The following is a 20,068-nucleotide window of genomic DNA, read 5'->3' as shown; positions in this document are numbered from 1 at the left end:
AATAATAAGATTCCATGGACTCAAGTGAGGTAATAGGAGCCCACGTCTCTTCAGTAATACGTAAATAGGACTTCAATCACATGGGTACAATAAGGAATGGCACTAGACCTTGGTTCACAATAGCTCAGTGTCTTTGATCAGGTCATGCAATTGAAGATTTAGCTATAATCTGGCTGATTTTTTTTTATGAGTTAAGCCAATGGTTTTCATCACATAATTTGATTTGCACCAATTCCCACAACTAGCACATTCATTCAGTCTAGTAACTCAATAGAGTTAGAAATAGATGTCTTATACGATTTGAGTGTGTGGCTTACAAATACACTTTCATTGGGACCTGCATTCATTAGGAGCACATTTGTTTAACCCAGGAGCCTGACAGATCTATAAAAAACAAATCTCTGTATATACAGTTTTCAAATGCACAGCAAAATACAGTACGTTGGATAAGCATTTGCCTTGAATTTCTTGAGAAAATAACGTAAGACTGCGATTCCCAGAAATCTAGCACCACGTGCAAGTCCATATCATTGTGATCACATGTTGCTATGTGCCCACTAGAGTTTGCCACAGGTATAGCTCACACTCATTAGAAGAACAATTATTTGGAAGTTGGCTGACAGAATTAAGAAATCTCTCTGTAAATATAGAATATCCTTATTTTAACTTGCACAGTGTAGCACAGTATAGTGGGCATGCCATTGATATTAATATTTCATGAAAAGGATGTGAAACTCCATTTGTCATAAATCTAGGACTATGTGCAGGCCTGCAACATCATGTACATGAGGTCACGTGACGTGACTTGCCCATGTGATTCCAGCATAGCTCTTTGCATAAATCAGGACAAGAGCAAACGCGTAAAATAGGTGAACCAACAGGGTGTAACCTTTGACGAAGTGAGTAGCAATACCGGTCTCGTTACCAGTTACTTTCCACCATGCTTGTGTGGGTATTAGATGATCTCTTTTACAATACATCTCATTTTCAGTGTGAGCAACCCTTATTTGGCTGCTCCATGCGGAGCTGACTAGTTTAGTACAGGGTATGTACGGGAGCCCATGCGCCTTCCGTCCTGCATGTCGGTGTGTATTCAGCACTCACATATTTTACACACCATGTTTCTATTGTCTTTGGAACACTCACTATTTTGCGCACAGAATGTTTTATGCTGTGCAGTGAAGTGCATTTGAACTCATATTTATTGTGAAGGATGAACTTTTATGATTGACTGAATTCAATGGCTATCAAATGACTATGTTCTCCTGTTTATATGCCCCTTGTATGTCTATTATTTGCTTTTTGTTTGTTTATAATTTCAGTTCAATTATGTCTCTGCAGGACCTCATCAACTGCACACTGACTAAACGCATCTACTAATTAGTAGGAGAATATAAAGAATTATACCAATTGGGTATGGTGTGCAAGTGTGCATGCATGGGTTGCTTGAGCTATGAGCTTAGAATTTAGGGAATAGGGAACCCTGGTCCTGAAGAAAGCTGTGGAACCTCTGGACCATCCGGCTTAATCTTGTCGACCCATTAGACGTGGGAGTAATGATGACTCCCAGCTTTCACTGTAATTATAGATTTTAATCATCCTACCTTCCTTAGCACTAAATAAAGACAGATTTATGTAAGGGACTCTGGAATTTTTCATTTATGTTCTTTTTGTGGATTCCACCACTTCTGTGAGAATAGGCTCTCAATTATTGAACTGGAGAAGCCGACTCACCACTAGAAAATGTGGAGGTGTGGTAGGATGGCCAATGATGAAGCATGACACCCAGGGGGGAGTTGTGCGGCCATACCTTTCAAGTGTTTGAACTTTTTCTTTATTCAACTTTGTTTTTATTGGCATTTAAAGTAATCACACGTGAGCACATAAATATATGCATTGTTGTCGGCTGTCCTTCCCTCACCATTACAGTATATCACTGCAGCCATAAGGCTGAGGCCATTATACATTCTTCAGTATTATCATTCACATTGATCTATGGGTGCAGTGTCAGAGACAGTTCATACAGTACAGGGTAATGGTCCTAAGTGAAGGCACAGTAGCAAAGTTGGGCCTGTTATAGCTGTATTCTCAGCGCTTTGGGTATCATATGGCGTTCGTCTAGTTACTATAGCTCAACTCTAGGTTCTAACATAACGGACGTTGGCCCAATTACTATATATTTCAAATCTGTTCATAGGGATCACAGGTGCAGCTTAAAGCAATACATCCAACTTAAAGAGCAAATTGCTAAAGAGAGATAAAGAGGATAGAAGGTATGAAATAGAAAGAAAAGGGAGAAAGAAGAGTGTGAGAGGTATGGCGGAGGGATGATCGGTCGTCACTTGGTGTTGGAAGTGTAGGTTAGTAGAGTGGGAACATTATGATGGCCAGATTCAAGGGTGGTCACTAATGGCATGCAAAGGCAGGCCAAGGTTGTCTTTGCTGGGGGGTGGTGAAGCGTCTGGGATCTGCAGTGAAGGCGTCCCCAGAGAGAGGGTTCGTGTGATTGCATTAGTGGGTCTCCAGAGGCAATCCGCATCTAGGCGGTACACAGCATCCTCGAAGGGTCTCAAAGGCCGCAGCTTCGGAGGTTGGAGTCGGGCGTGTTCCAGCATGCAGAAGTAGTCCACAAGCGGCTGCCATATTTTGGTGAAGTTAGTGTCTCAAAGCTGCAGGCGCGCCGTGATTAACTCAATTGCCATTGTGTGCCACAGGCGGGTGAACCAGATGTTGATCGGGGGCGTTTCAGCTTTTTTCCAGTAGAGGGCAATGATTTGCTTGGCAGCGCCAAGCATGTGGAGGCTTAAATGCCAATCTCGGCGGGTCATGGCACGCAGGTTTACCGGCCGGAGGCCCAGGACAACCGTAACCCGGGTTGGCAGGCAGCGGGTAGCCTATTACTAGTCTGATATGGCTGAGAACCTCCTTCCAATAGATGGTAAAGAGTGGGCACGTCCACCAAATATGCAAAAAATCTCCCAGGGCACTGGTGCAGCGCCAACATAGAGGTGAGGAGGCAGGAAACATTTTGTGTCATAACCTTATATTCGGTTTCCCGCTGAGATATGCTACGGAAGACCTTCGGGATTCTCGCCACAAGTGTTCCCATTGAGTGGGTGTAATGTCAGTGTCTGAGATCGACTGCCATCTCGACTGATAAGCATGCGAAGCAGCCTGTTGGGAATGTTGGAGAACTTGGTAAGGACGAGAGATTAAGCCCCCGAGTTGTCAAAGGAGCGCCTAGCCGCTCAAAAGGGGTAAAGGGTCGGGTGGCCGCCCGTGTCAGGAATGACGCCTGAAACCAATGTCTAAGCTGAATGTATTGAAATCTATCCCCCTTCGGGAGTTGGAAGTCCCACATACATTGTTCAAAAGTTGTGAAAGTGCCCACATAAAAAGGTCTTGGATCGTCCGACAGCCCCCTTCAGTCCAGTCTGAGAAGTAAGGCAGGTGACAGGCAGGCATGAAGAGTACATTTCGAGCAATGTGGGTATGGTTGGACAAGAAGGAAGTGAGGCCTCTATGCAATGCTAGTTTATCCAAAATATCAAGTACCGTCTTTGTAGGGACTGCTATATAGGCCCCACGAGAGCGGGCTTCGCTTGTGAGCCAAGCAAGGTCTCAAATAGGTCTACAGGGCACTGCTCTGTTCATATGAAACCAGACCTTCTCGCTCTCCCATGTTATCCACTCTGAGATAAAGCAGAGATGCGGCGCCCAATAGTATTCTAACAAATTAGGGCAAGCCAGCCCCCCCCTGTCGCGCTGAAGCATGAGTATCTTACCAGAGAAGCGCAGCCTGCTCCCTTCACAGATAAACGTGGTAAGCCCACGCTAAATACTAGGGGTGGGCGGAATTTGCGAAACTGACTTTTGCAAACTATCGCGAAATTGCGCAAAATCTCCGCAAGCATTTGAAACTTCCGCGAAGATGCGGAGATTCGTTTTCCCGCCCATTCGCAATGTGTGTTTGTATGCTCGCGGGGAATCTTATCTATAACTTGCCCATGCAGTCGCTAATAGGCGTGGCCATCTCGCTTGTGATGCTTATGTCCTGTTCCGGGTTGAATGACGTGTTTGCGATCGCAAATTCGCACGGGATAGCGCAACCGGTTACCAACAATCCAACATCTGGGGCGCGCGAGAACGGATAGGAAAACTCATCGGCGAATGCAGGGACCCGGTAAGTCGATACCGCGCGCACAAGATCGCATTTTTAAAGCGCGAACAAGCAAAAACTTCCTTTTTGCAGCAGATAACGAAAGTTTTGACATTTCTCGCTCTCCGCGGAACGTGAAAATGACAAAATATCGCAAATTCCGGCAGCGGAATGAAATTTACCGGCCAGGCCTACTAAAGACTCTGAATCTGATGCTCCGGGATGGGAGTGGGTAGGGTCTGGAAAAGGTATAGGATCTTCCAAATGATCGACATTTTGACCGTGTTCAGATGCCCTAACCAGGAAAGTGGAAGGAATTTCTACATTCTCAGGTAAGCTAAGACATCTTTTTTTACACTCCTGCCAACTTGCTTGTGACCATGTGGCAAGGGTGGGGGTCAAGTTAAGCCCCAAGGACCGAATGGAGTGGGATGCCCACTGATAAGGAGCAAGAGATTGAAGTGCGGAGATCTCCTCTGCAGGGATCGTGAGGTTTAAAGCCCATGATTTCATTACAAGAACAGAGGCTACACTATGCATTATACTCGAACTAGCTGCACCCAGCGCTCAACCTCCTGCTGCCCAGCACCTCCAGCAAGGTCAGTAGGAGTCCCCAGGGGCCAGCTGCATGCACTGCATTCCTGCAGAGGTGTTGATAGATCCCTGCAGAGGTGCTGATAGCGGGGTCAAGGCCCCGCAAGAAATTAGAGTGGCCGGGGTCCAAAATGGCATCCAGATGAGCCCTTACCTTGGGGGACAAAGTGCCCTTGACAGGTCAGCGCCCGGGAATCTCGGCCCCCCCATACCTTTGCTGCAGGATCCGGTCTCCTCTGCCGTGGGCCTCCAGCGAGTAGTCACAGGCCAGCGCAATATTCAGCCCGCCCGGAGGCCTCAGCACTTCAAGATGGCGCCCATGCTGCTGCAAGCCGGAGCGCCCCACAGCGATTCCGGTCCCATTGCTGCTAGTCAGTCTGGAGAGATGCCAGGTCTCCAGGGAGTCCATTGAGGGCCTCCAATGAGCGGGTGCAGGCCAGCGCAGATATGGATACGCCCCGGAGATCACAGGGCGGGGGGCTCCAGACTTCAAGATGGCAGTCGTGCTTCCATTGACCGGGGCATCCCATTGTGATTACGCTCCAGCCGCCCCAGCCTAGTCTGGAGAAATGCCAAACCTTCAAAAAGCCACCCAAGCTCTGCCACAGGTCAGACGCCCCATGTCAGATCGCCTGCAAAGTTTTAGTACAGCTAAATATGCTTTAGTCATCGGCAGCTGGCCGGAGCTCCCAAGGCATTTGTCTCACTCCATCGGTAGCGAGACCACACCCCGTGTTTGAACTTTTTGAAGAGTTTCTGATCTTTCATGAAATTATATTGACATAAGGCCCTGTATTGATTTGATGTAGGTTCGTGGAATCCCCCAAAATTAGGGAAATATTCCTAGTGTACCCTGAATGTGCCTTATTCACCTTTTTGTGTTTTGTAGCACCCAGGAAACCGCAGAATGCACACTAGACTCCAGGGATGGCTCGGAAAATAAAAAGAAGAGGTGTGGGCAGCCCAATACGCACAGGGACAATCCCCTCCCCCCCACCAAAAGGCACTACAGTCTTTCTCCCCACCCCTTGAGGAACAGATTGGATATTTTCCCCCAAAATACCCTGCCCCAAAAAAGAGCTTTTTTAGTCTTAATGGCCCTGCTCGGTGGGGGTCAGAAAGCCCACGAGACACCATGCCTCTACCCAAAAAAGGCACAGCTACCTTTTTGCTTACTCAACACCAGCCATTAGTGAAAAAATAAACAGAGTGGTGGGGGTGGGGCATGTGGTGCAGGATCTTGACCCAATGCAGAAAGAGCACCACAATGTTTCTGTCCCCCACTCCAAAGGGCAGATTGGGTGGTTTACCTAGAAAGCCAGCAGACCACCATGGGATAGGGCGATGCCTTCACCCCAGAAGCAGACAATACAGTTTTTCTGAATATTCTCAATCCACCCCAGAGGGGCAGAAAGTCCACTTGAAACCAGAGATCTACAATTGGGAGAAAGAAAGGAGTGCAGGCTTTCCACCCCAACATGGACCTCACCTACACCACAAAAGAGGTAAACAAGTCTTTCTGCTTCCCATGGGCACAGAGGGTGTGCCCTCAATTTTCAGAGAGGGAGGAAGAAAGACAACTTGACAGCAGGAATTTCTAATGACACCCAAACAAAAACAAAAGGGTGGGTGCAATCTAGCCATACCCTCCACCCAGAATTGACAATAGATCATTTCGGCCCCCTAAGGGCAGATAAGAGGTTTGTCCCAATTGGTCCATTGTTATTTTGCACACCATGCCACCCCAGTTTGCACCCAGCCATATGCAAAACAATCTTGACTATGCTCCAAAGGGAACAACACAGGCTGAGCTGCCAGGCCCTGGCCTCCCTGAACCGGAACACAAGCAACCTAGAACCATTTTGTCCCTCATTAGAGCTCATCAGCCAGTTATAGCTTGGTTTCAGTGACACCCTCAGCACGGGACCCATGTTTGGGCATACCTGCCCCACTTAGGATGACACACTGAAGTATAAAAAAAGTGATGGATCGAATGCTTGAATTAATCTCAACCACTGTTAATTGCTCAGTCTACATCCCAGTCCATTATTATTTTGCACACCATGCCACCTCAATTTGCTAATCAGCCTTTACCCTGCTCCAATGGCAACAGTCAAGCCTGAATTACAAGAGCATCGTGCCCACCAGACAGCAGGGATTTTACATTTTGGAAAAAAGGGGTGCAGGTGTACGACCCTGTAATTGGTTCCTACCCACACATAAAAAGAGGAAAATACCTCAACGAACTATTTTGTTGCAAGAAGGTTCCTGAGTATATAAAATACCTGGGCGTTGTACTACGCTCCGTTCGCGAAGTCTGCGAAGTAGCGACAACTTCGCGCTTCGCAGTGAGCGAGAAGTTGTCGACTACTTCGCAATCTACAGCGTAGCGTAATAGTTTTTCTTCCTTGCGCGCTCAATAGCGTTCACGCGTGGGCGGTAATGACTTACCGTGGTTCTGCGTTCGCCTTCTTGATTTTCTCTCCCGGTCGCGTGCACCACGATGTTTGGAATCCGGCCGCACAATCCCGCGCGACTGTGCGAACGCTATCACGTCATTTGGACGTGCAATCACGTCATTAGGACGCGCGATCTTCCTTGCAGCGCCATGTTGGTAAGATCGCAATTCTGAACACGCAAAAACTGCAATCTGGCACAGAATATATCTCGAGCATGATAAAACCTTCTCAAAAATGATCATTTTGCTCAGGAAAACCCCTCAGATTGTCATTTGGCTGTATTTTTTTGTGCAAGGAGTCCTCTTTTTGTTTCTACTCTCTTTTCAAGAGTAAGGAAGTGCCCCTGAGTCTCCAACTTCCTGTTCCTGTCCACCAGGCTCCTTCCAGTGCATTGTCCATGTGCTGTTCACTTTAATTTGGATTTGGAGCTGGAAGGATCACTTTTTGTGTATGTCTGCTGCATCATAGCATTTGATTGGATTTATTGAGGACTTTTGTATTTGAAATGTTCTTTTACAAGTAAGTTGGAGAATTGGTGTACACATGTTTGTTTGATTTGGCCTTTTTTTTAACTACAGTTTTCTGGGCTTTTCCATCCTTGTTAAAAATTATTATTGAGGGAGGCCTGTACTTTCATGAGGGGCCAAGTTGTAATTATTTGAAATTTCATCCAGTATAGAGGTACCCATGGGTCCAACCATGTTTCTGTGGTGTCTGTTAAATTTCAAGTTTTTAAACATCATGGATAGCATTGGATTCAATTGCAAACTCTGTTGTAGTGGAATTCCAGTTTTTGTGTGTAATTAAATGTTGTCTTTTTTCAGTCAATAGGTAACCCTAGTAGTTCATGTAGTTAGTGTAGGCCTGCTTGAGTTCATTGCATTTACTTTCTGCGGGTGGCCTGGCATGGGGTGGCGGCCATTTTGTGTTTCCAGCCACTGTGTTTTTGCCATTGCCTCCAAGCTTGTGGCCTACTCTGCCAGTAGCCCAGAGGTACTACTGGATTCATCATGGGTGCATGAAAGTTAATCAACTGTTTTTGTGGTGTATCTTTAATTTGTAACATCATGTATGGCATGGATGGCTTTTTGATTGATTTTCAAAATGTGATTTTTGGTGTGGAATTTCAGGTTTTGGGTGTGTGTTAAATAATATGGCACTTTCTGCCAGTAGGTAACCCTAGGAATTCAGCTTGCGTAGTTTTGGTAACTTTGCACAGTGCGTCAACACGACCTTACAGTTTTTGTCTTCTTCACGCACTCAATTTGCGTGCTCAGGCACGCGATAATGACGTTTTGTACAATTCCCGCAGCCGAACACGCCGAATTTGCAACTTCGCGAGCAATATGTCTCGAGTTGCATAAAATCTTCTCGAAAATGTTGATTCTGTTCATTTTGCTAAAAAAAACTCCTCAGGTTGTCATTTGGTTGTAGTTTTTGGAGCATGGACCACTTCCTGTTTCTGTCTTATATGTACTTTGTTGTTTGAGGGTGGGCTGACCATGTGGGTGGCGGGGCGGCCATTTTGTAAAGCCAAGCATTGTCCTTTTGCCATAGGCATGTATTGTCTGTCTTCTCTTTCTTTTCATGTTGTTGGGGGTGGCCAGGCCATGTGGTGGCGGTCATTTTTTGTGACCTTCCATCGTACTTTTGCCATAGGCCTCCAAACGTGTGGTCTATTCTGCCAGTAGGCCTAGAGTCCCAGAGGTAGTCAGCTGGGCTGCTTGATGTAGCTGTTTCCAAATTGTCTGTTGAATGTAACATCATTTAGGGCATGGATGGCATTGGATTAAATTTCCAAATGTGGTGTTTGGGGTGTAGTTAACTTTTTGGGTGTGTGTTAATAAATGCCTTTGTATGTGTTGTTGTTGTGTAACTTTCCAACCTTTTAGCCATGGGTATTTTCTTTTTTGTATTAAGCTGTGATGTGTCACAGGCATCTTCCTTTGTCTGTTCATATAGGGATATAGGCCTGTGTGAGTCTATATTGTATTTACTTTCTTGTTGGTGGGTTGACCATGGGGGTGGTGGCCATTTGTGAAGCCAGGTATTGTGCTTTTTTCCATAGGCCTGCTTTGTCTGTTTTTTATTCCTTTCTTATTTTGATTCCTTTTCCTATTTTTTTTTTGTGAGCGCCTGTCCATTTGGTGGCGGCCATTTTGTGTGACCTTCCTTTGTGTTTTTGCCATAGGCTTCCAAACTTGTGGTCTATTCTGCCAGTAGGCCGAGAGTCCCAGAGTTAGTCAGCGGGGGTGCTTGATGTAGCTGTTTCCATTTTGTCTATTGAATTTAACATCATTTAGGTCATGGGTGGCATTGTATTGAATTTCCAAATGTGGTGTTTGGGGTGTAGTTAACTTTTTGGGTGTGTGTTAATAAATGCCTTTGTATGTGTTGTTATGTAACTTTCCAACCTTTTAGCCATGGGGATTTTCTTTTTTGCATTAAGCTGTGATGTGTAACAGGCATCCTCCTTTTTCTGCCCATATAGGGATATATAGGCCTGCTTGAGCTTATTGATTTCTGGGCTTTACCCATGTGCTTGTGATGAGTGCCCATATGGCTGGGAGCAGTGGTGGTGGTAGTAGTAGTGTGCTGTTTTGTTTTTGACACATAGGCCTGTGTGTCTTTCCATTGTTCCTGTTGGCTTACTGTTGTTTACATCCTCATTGCTATCTGCTGCAGGTCACTGATGCTGCATCCATCCGACATGATGCACAAATTAAGGATAAACAAGTTCCACTTCTACTACATTTGTATTTTAGTTCTTTGCTATTCTTACTCTTACTGAGTGCACTAATAATACTAGTAATTAAAATGAAAGCTCAAAAAATTCCACATTTGACTGATGTTCTTCTGCCTTCTTTGCTTGTATGTGCACAAAAGACTGAGGAGGAGGTGGTGACTGTCATCATTCATCGCCCGCTGTACTGCCAGACGGACGTCCTTCTGTTCTACGTTACGTGAGGTGTGACTCACCTGACCAGACATCTTGGCAACTTGTGCAACTGAGTGCTGCTGCTGACATCTGAAGAAGATGGGCCCAAAGAAAGCAGGTACCAGTTCCTCCAAGACCAAGAAAGTTGCTGAGAAGAAGAAGGAAAAACAGAAGAAGGAAGTGACACTTAAGCCTGGTGTTGACCCCAAAACCTTTTTTGGGAAAAAAAGTATGCCTGCAGCAGCGGTGTCCGGGGTGCAAGCTGGAGCCAGCACCTCTGCATCAGTGGGGCCAAGCCACCAACCCATGCCCAAGCAGATGAGTGTGGAAGAGGTAGCCAGCCTAATGGTGGAAAGCAGTGATACTGAGCCTGACCTAAACTTATCGCTATCTCAAAGTAGTACACAATCAACGCAAGAGGGAACACAGCAGAAAAGTGGTGAACAACAACCACCGCCCGCAATAGTAGAAGTTCAACAACAACAACCACAACCACCGCCCGCAATAGTAGTTGTTGTTCCTCCCGAAGTCGGGGCAGTTCAGGAAATTGAGCCTCATGCAGAGCAAGAAGAAGAGGAAGCCACTCATGCAGGAGATCTATTGTCTTCCATATCCCCAGCAAGGAAAAGGAGGGTTAGTCCATCGAGTTCTTCGCCAAGCATCCCTTCTGATGATCTAGATCTCAATTGGGAGCCACAACAATCTGAGCATGAGAGGGAGAGACATCCCAAGACCAGGCTAGGGAAAAGGAAGGTTCCAGTAAGCATTACACTTATGGAGGTCGATGTAGAACAGCAGGATAATGATGATGATGATGAGTCAGACCCAGTAATCACGAGCATTACTCCTGGCCCCGAGGACATGGAGACCAACATTTTCACCCTATCCCGAATGGCTGCGACTAGTAGGGATGTAGCACACATACCTCCAACACAGGCAACAGCAAAATGACCTCCAGCTTCCATTTTTACATTAGCAAAGGGCCGGCAGCGTCCTACGTCCAGCACAAGCTCCACCTCAGCTACCAAGTAGGTAGTGGTACTACTGCGCAGCCACATAGTGAAATTCAACACACACCCTCCAGTTCATCCGGCATTGGAAGTGGCACCTCTAGCAGGAGACAAAAGTTAAGCTCCCCAGTGTGGGACTTCTTTATGGTTAGTGCAAATGAGGAATACATTGCTATATGCTCCATTTGTCATTCCTCTGTTAGTCGTGATAAGCTTGGTACAAACTATGGTACCGGAGGCCAAATGATCCATTTGAAAAAACACCACGCAATCAAGTGGGAGGACCACCTTCGTAGCATAAAAGCAGGAACCATTAATGTTGGTGGGGAAGTAGTAGAAGGTCCACTCATGGTCGAACAGGAAGAAGAAGAGGGAGACATTTTATCTGGTAGTGGTACACAAAGTACCCCTGTCACCAGCACTGCAGTGGTACAGCCCACATCCTCCGCATCAGCAACATCTCAGTGGCACCAGAGTAAAAGTCAGCCGGAGACACCAAGGAGTACTGCTGCGAAGTCTGTGATGCAAAGTGCAGCATCGACCATAACCGAAAGAAATACCAAGCAGCGTACCATTCTTACCATATTTAGGCAGGAGGGAAAGTATGAGCGCAACCTCCCAATAGCACGTTTGTGCAATGCTAAGCTTGCTAAAATGTTAGCACTGGACCTTCTCCCTTTTTCTTTTGTTGAAGGGGTGGGTTTTCTGGAATTTGTGACAACAATCTGCCCAAAATGGAGCGTTCCCAGCCGCTACTATTTTGCCAGAGTTGCTGTTCGAGCACTACACCACGACGTGCTGGAATTGCCTGGAAAAGCCTTACATCAGAGTGCTGTTCATAGTATCCACCTGACAACAGACATGTGGACCAGTTGCCAAGCCACTGATTACATGTGCATCACTGCACACTGGATCTCTTTTTCAGGTGTTAGAGACAAGCTATCTGCACGCGTTGACACTGTTGAGATTTTTAATGAGACTCGCAGACATGCAACTGTAGCCATGTTTGCTATGGAGAAATCTCATACTGCTGCAAACATTTTGGCTGAGTTTCACAGCAAGGTCTTTTAATGGCGGCAACCAAGAGGCCTTAACATTGGTTTTGTTGCCACCGACAATGACAGTAATGTAGTTAAGGCCATGAAAGATGGTGGCTATTTCAGGGTCCCGTGTTTGGCACACTGCATTAACATTATTGTTCAAGACTTTCTGAAAAATGAAAGCAAAGTCAGCAACTTACTGACAACCTGCAGAAAAATATGCATGCATTTCAACCATTCTTTTAAAGCCCGGAAGCAGCTACGGGTCATTCAACGTGAGCATAAATTGCCAGTCAAAGCACTCATCCAGGAGGTCCCAACACGTTGGAACTCAACTTATTACATGCTTGATCGTCTGTTTGAGCAGTACATACCACTTAATGCTTCTGTCATGACAAGAAGATTAGGGGATCCTACTGTTAAAGCCATGACCGTTGAGATTTAGCAATGGGACCTCATTAAATGCCTGACAGAGATGCTACTTCCTTTTGAGGTCTTCACACGTGCAGTCAGCAGGGAGAACTGTACTATGGGCCAAGCTATCCCATTGTTGTGCATGCTAGAGCAAGAGCTGAAGGAGGTGTCTGAAACATACGAAGATGTGGAAGAAAAACTTGACGCATGTTATTTGGCGAACGCCTTAGCCGCCAGCTTATCTGACAATACAAGGATTCAAAATAAGATTGTGTCACATCGACATTACATAACTGCCACAATTTTGGATCCACAGTAAAAATTATTTCTGAACAGTAATGCAATAATTCCTTTTTCAGAAGGGGATGTTGCCAAGTACAAAACTTTAATAGCTGAGGAAGCCACTGATTTAGAAAATGAACGGCTCTCAATTAGAGGCCTGCCAGTGCTAGCCCAGGACAGTGCAAGTACTACAGGGCATCCTCCAGAGTCAAGTTCTTCTTCAGAGCATGCAAGCAGTGCGTTTGCTTCCCAGCAGTCACCAACAATACCAATAACAACAACAGCACCAACAGGATCTGATTCATCAGACACAACCAAAAAAATAGCTGCTTGGTTTCTACAGAAAGGGATGGGTAAGTTTGTTGCTGTCGCAAATCCAAAAGAGGCCAAGCAAATCGGAGCACCACTGAACATTGAGCGGATGGTCCAGGCCTATCTGGATGACACAACAGAGGTGTTCATGGAGCAAAGCCCATTGGTGTATTGGTATGGGAAAATAAGCCAATGGCCATTGCTCAGCAGACTGGCGATAAAGTATCTGGATTGCCCTGTCGCAAGTGTCTCTTCTGAGCGTGTTTTCAGTGCTGCTGGTGCCATTGTAACTATGAAAAGGACCAGTTTCTCGCCCAAAAGCGCGGAGAAGTTAACCATGATCAAAATGAATCAGCACTTCATACCTCCAGACTACAAAATACGTGAATCACAGCAGGAAGAGGAGAGCGAGTCCGAAGACATAACTAGTGGGTTATATGACCTACTTCTGTCCGAACCACCAGGGTTTGAGGACGAGCTCCTCTTCCCTGACAACTAGGCTTTCAAATTGTTACTTTCGCCCTTACTTTATTTGTATGTATATCTGTCTTTCCGGTTCAAATCAAACCACAACAAATCCATCACCACCGTCTCTTTTTATTTACCTATTGGAGTTGTACGTCTGTGCATTTAACTGTCCACTCCACTCCTTAGAGTCCTGCTCCATCTTCCTGACTCGCCCTAAATACATTTCCATCTTGCCATACATTGGATGGAGATGGAGAATAGTACAATAATGTAGCCTCTAACAGTCCCTCCATAACAAGTGAAACGTACGTGACTATAGCCATCTTCTGTTTTGTTTCCAATCTGAAACGCATCACTGTCTTAAGGCTACCACCTCTGTCTGCAGGCACACACAACTCTTCACTGTCAGAACTTGAGCAGGCATCCAAAACTAAAGTAAACTCATCATCACTTTCAGAAGGCTCTGCAGCATCTGTGATCTGACAGCCAAAGAGAAGAGCAAGACAGGTATATGAAATGAATGATGCCATGCACTGCATTGGATGCTTGCTGACTCTGAGCAAATGTGCATGAAGTAGAACTATACTAGTAGTTTAATAATAACCAAGTACTTGTGACTCAAGTGATGGTCAATGTTTCCATGTTGTTTAATAATATTAACCAATTGTACTCCTACTACTGCAGGTGCAGTCTAGACTTACTTAATCGTAGTCACTCACTACAGACTGAGTTGCTGTTGGTCTGTTGGACAACATGTACACGTGCCACACCTGATGATGATGACCACCGTACTATCTTTGCACGCTGTAAGTCAGTTGGATCTGATATGATTGATGGAATATGTTTCAGGAAGTGGAATACAAGGTAAACACAACCAATCAACAAGAACCACAGCAGACCTAGGCTACATGTGTGTGCAGTGGTGGAGTAGAATAGTGGTATGATTGATGACTGACAATGGAGCATTGATTTAGTCACTTGTTTTGGAAAATGCTAGGTTGCTGTATATGCCTTTTGTCTGGCTCTGTGAAAAATTAAGGTAAATGCAGTTTGGGTCACGGACTCACGGCCCGGTGTCGTGGGCCTGTTCTGTGCTGGCTCCTATCTTGTTGTCCTTCTAGATTAATGCTGTGCAACTAGTAGAGTAGAGTTAGACACAATGTATCCAAGCCGCCTCAGTCTGAAAGTCTTCTCGTTCACGAGTCTTGTCTTTTTGCACTACACCGTGATTGAATTTTATTTTTTCATTCAGCTATTTTGTAATACCCCTTTTCTTCTTCCATCAACACTTACAGGCCGGCCTTTTACCCAGTGCTATTATACTTGGAGCAACAACTCACACTTACCTTACCAATCCTCATCATCCACCCAGTGGCACCCAAGAATGATTTTAGGAGTGTCCATGGAAGGGAGGACCAAGATGAATGACGAGATACAACAACACATTTGGACCTGGATAATACAGTAACTTTAGTGTCATTTTCGTATTTTATTTGATTCCTTTTTCCTCTTCATTTATTTAATGCTTGTGTGACTTTGTTTGGATTGCTCCCTAAAACTATTTCTTAATTTTCTTTGCTAGCTTTCAGCCCGCTACAGCAGGTATTAGGGTTTCTCTGAGGGCATACAGCCTAGGCAAATGTCATATATAAGAAATAATTCCTTGTACTGTCAAATTGTGTAGTAGTAGTTTAAGTACCACTCATTATTTTTAACCATCAAGTTATAACTTATCTTCATCATGCATGCATTTCCTTTTTCTACCTTTACTTTAGATTTATTGGGTAGTGGATCATCAATCATCGTCTTCATCGTTTTGCTTTTGTTGTCTCCATGCGTACTGTTTTTCTTTGTAAAACCTTTCCCCAAACCCCCGTTCCCATCCATTCATCAAACCCTAACCCTCTTCCCCCGGGCTGTGTGGTTTTATATTGAGGTGTGATGTGACTACATTAAATCTACACCAACAATTGATCACACGCTTGCTGGGGCAGATGTGGTGAAAGCAACACTAATTAAATGTCAACGAGGCAGGGCCAGGATCTTCTTCTGCTTGCCCACCCAAGCTTTGTGTATGTACAAGCCAATTAATTTTCCAAAGGGACCCACCGAATACATCTAATTAATTGCTGGCATTGTTTGGATTTAATTTTACAGCATTCAAGTTTATGAATTAGGATTGTGTTTAAGTCACTCTTTCAACACAACTGCAGTTGTACTTCTTATCTTCTTGTACTTGGCAGTCCCCAACACCATTGTTTTCTTTTAGTTTAGCAGTTGCAATATTGTTTTTTGTCAGTCTTGTTATGTACTGTACTTTTCTACTACTCCCACATTGTCTCTAAGGCAAATGACTGTCTCTTTGTTTTTGTTTGCAAATGCTAGTGCCAGTGTCTACTACTACCATCACACAACCACAGCATCTTCTCCATTGTCTTGGGAAACCATGCAGCCCTTGCGGTGCCAAACTTAATCATCATCAATTTTAGGTAAGATAAGTTTGCTGGGAGGTATAATGGAAGAGAGACTGGTAGTACTAATAGGACAAATATAACTCAGTGAGGGGAACCGCATCTATCTGTTTGCATGTTACAAATGTGGCCAATTAGTAAATTATTTAGATCAAAAACACTGGCCGTTGCCCTGCATCTGCCAGTAAACCTTGTGACGTACATTCATTCGTGAAACAGTAACCCCACCACAAAACATTAACATCATATGTGTACGTTTAAAATAAGTAACATTTATTCATGTCATAAAAAATATCCTATCCCACACCTCACCCACCCACCCCTCTCCCTAACTCCAACCAAAGTCCAAGTCCAAAGAATGTCCCAGAAAAACCCCAACACCCAATTCCCACCCACCAACAAAAGTATTAAAAAAGGGTCAAATGCTATCTGATGTACTGTTAAATGCCTCCATATAGGGATAACTATGTATGTCTTGATACTCCCTGCGCTTGACTGTAGACAATTATTGCCTTGATTGTGATGATTGCCACCTATTTCCCTGTTGTTAATAAAAAGAATTAAAAAAAAAGGGTCAAATGAACAGGCTCCATTATAATCGGCGGGCTTTGAGGTGTTTGTCCACTAATATCTTCACACGCTCCTCTAATTGATCCTCCAGCTTTGCCACCCGGAGGAGAATTTGTTGCCGAAATGCACAGCACCTGCATTTGCAGCCATGATGTGGGGGGGCGTCAGATGTTGAGAAATGCTGGTGGTGGGCGGCCACCTGACCACGACGCCGAACTCCTGCAGGCAGGGCCTGGCTGGGACCCGGGGAATTGGAAGAGGCAGCAGCTGCTGTCGCAGCCTCCTCCTCCTCGACCTGAGCCACCAGCCGGCGGTATTCTTCCACGATGGCCTGCAGTTTCCTTTGCCAGGCCCTGGCTGCCAACTCCTTCTGGGATGGTTCTTGGGAAGGAGTATCTATCAAGAAAGAAACAGAATTGTAACCGAAACTCTTAGCAAATCAGTAACACAAAATGAATTCAACACATAGTGGCACAGTAGTACTAGCAAGCGCAGTACATACAATTGGTGGTAACTTTAGGTATCTATCCACCTGCTTCCCAGGCCTGTAACATGTGTTGGAGTTTTTTCCGGCATTATATTAGTACTATGGGTGGACTTTAGTACACAGAAGAACACCAGTCTTTTTCGTATCTCCTTTTATATTATTTTCAAAGTAAGACTCTGCTTCCAGTGACAGTCTCCACCGAAGATGAATACAATACATCCAGGGGGCATCCATCCATTAAAAGTAAATGTCTATCATTTTTTATTATAGCTCTACAAACCTTAGCTGGTTTCACTTTCACCAACAACCACCCATGCGCCCACTCCTTCCTTGCCTTGGATTTGGGTTTGACATAAACACCGCTGATGATTCTTGCTATCCACTATATCTATCCACCCATATTGTGTCGCCCACCCAGGCAGGCATCTTCTTTCACCTTCCACCCATCTTCAACAACCCATGCATCGGATTCCTATCAGCCACCTGCATGCTGCTTCCAAAGTATCCTTCTATGGTAGTCGTATTACATCTCTTTCGTCCTTCCTCCTTCCACCCTAGTTCACTTCTTTCACATTTTGTTCAAGACATCCATCAAGGTCATCTGATCTGACTTTTAGTCTTCTCCATAACTTTCACAGCTGAGTTGAAGTCTGATAGAAGAGGCCTTGTTTACTCAACTCAAGCTGGTAATGCTATTTCTAATGCATTGGTAATGCCAAGTAAAGGGTGTCTCATTCAACCGTTTCATATTGTCCAGTACAACTTCAAGTTCATACTTACTTAATAGGTCTCAGAGTACAGTGAGGGAAATGTTCCCCTTCCACCTAGTAATGCGAATAAGTAATGAATATAACTTACCACCGCCCACCGCTGATGTTTCCTCCCCCACTGGTGCTCCTGCAGGTGCCGCAGCTCCTGTACCCTCCTGGATGGCAACATTTGCATTGCCACCGGCCCCGTCGGCACTGGTGGTTGGTAGTGGTTGTGCACCTTTAAAAACAAGTACACCTTTTTAGATGCCTGCACACCTCCCCCTATTTTACTAGTTTTTTCACCAGGAAGGAAGATTGAAAAAACAGTTAAGTACAACACAAATCATCACTAGTCCAAATTTCGTACTACAGCAGAGTCACTAGACAGAGTATATTAGTGTAATTAGTATTAATTTATTATATGGTCCCTAGGCTCATCTCATCTCTACTCCTACTCTAGTCTTTGAAAAGTTAGCCTGAGCCATGTAACCATTTTAGATCCATGTCTACTGTTTTGCACATGTTACCTCGCAGCTTGTTGCGCAGTAAGACGCCTTTGAGGCCACATGAGTGTTGCATACAACTGAAGAGGTTGAAAAACAAGTCACGTTTTTGTAAGGACTATTGAGTTTGGTTAGTCCCTATTGCTTATCCATAATGTTACACCTTTTGGCATGACTTCAAAGAGCTTGCATAATTGTATTTCATACTGTCTAATGTGCACCATTTTTCTCATAATAGGCAGATGAGAAGATTGCCTTCTAAGAACCAGAGATTTGCAGAGCTTACGGAAGATGCATGTGGAACCAGTATACGTTCAACAGTGAGGGGTCTCCCACAATTCCCACAGTTCACTATCGTGCACTAGTAGTTGTACAAATCTATAGTTTTAATATTCTTTATTTTGCATGGTGGAGCTGGATGTATTTCATTGATCAACTTACAACGTTTGTTATTATTTAAATAAAATAAAGCTTTTGAACTTGCACATAGACTCTGTGGTATATTTTGAGTGTCTGGGGTGTTGTGGACTTACACGTGTGAGTGAGCGAAAGGGTGTTACTTATGTTCTGGGCTGTGTAATAAAATCATTGGGTATCTTCGTGTGGGTGGTCAGGAGTGGGACAAATGACTAATGACTGAGACACTATAGGTAGTCGGTCAGTGAATTGTGGTTCTTTCTGAGTTCTGTGACTGAGGTGTAAGTAAGGTCCAACCTCCCTATCACCAACATCCTATTTTCTTGTGCATAGTTCTGTATGTGGCTGTGCAGAGAATACCCACAAGAGTAGTAGTAGTATTATTATTATTATTATTATTATTATTATTATTATTATTATTATTAATTTTTATAAAGCGCATAGTCACCCGGAGGTATCCCAGCGCTAAAAACCCTAATTCAACAAATCTGAGGACTGGGAGCTGAGAGCAGAAGAGAGGAAGGGTGGGAAATCAAAACAGGGGGGGGCATGGAAGCTAGGGAAAAAGATGTGTTTTTAGCAGCTTCCTGAAGCGCAGATATTGTGGTTCAAGACGTAAGTCATGAGGGAGTGAGTTCCAAAGATGGGCAGCTTGTACCGAGAAGCGTCTTCCTCCTGATCGGGCTTTCCTGAATCTTGGGGTATTGATGAGGTTTTCTGTGTTAGAACAGAGGGATCTAGTGGTAATGTAAGGGGTGACAAAATTGCTGAGGACTGGGGGGCCTTGGTTATGCAACGTTTTGTGGACGAGGCACAAGGCCTTAAATTTGACTCTCTCCCTTATGGGGAGCCAATGGAGGAGTTTGAGAGCGGGTTTAGCAGATGATCTGGCCGGGGTGTTTGTGATAATCCGGGCAGCAGTGTTCTGAATTCTCTGCAGTTTATTAAGGGTCGCTTCGGGAGCACCCAGATAAATCACGTTACTGTAATCTAGTCTCGATATTATGAGACCTTGGATTAGTAATTTTTGGGATTTAGGGGGAAGAAGGGGCAGGACTTTCCTCAAAGATTTTAGAAGACCGAAGCAGGTCCCTGCTACCTTCTTTGCTTGCGGAATAAATGAGAGATCGGAGTCGATCCATACTCCCAGACTTTTCACCTCTGTTTTTGGGTCAGGAGGAGGACCTAGACA

The sequence above is a fragment of the Lissotriton vulgaris genome, chromosome 7 (assembly GCF_964263255.1).
Source record: "Lissotriton vulgaris chromosome 7, aLisVul1.2, whole genome shotgun sequence".
In the NCBI taxonomy this organism is placed as follows: Eukaryota; Metazoa; Chordata; class Amphibia; order Caudata; family Salamandridae; genus Lissotriton; species Lissotriton vulgaris.
Note: the sequence above shows the minus strand (reverse complement) of the source record.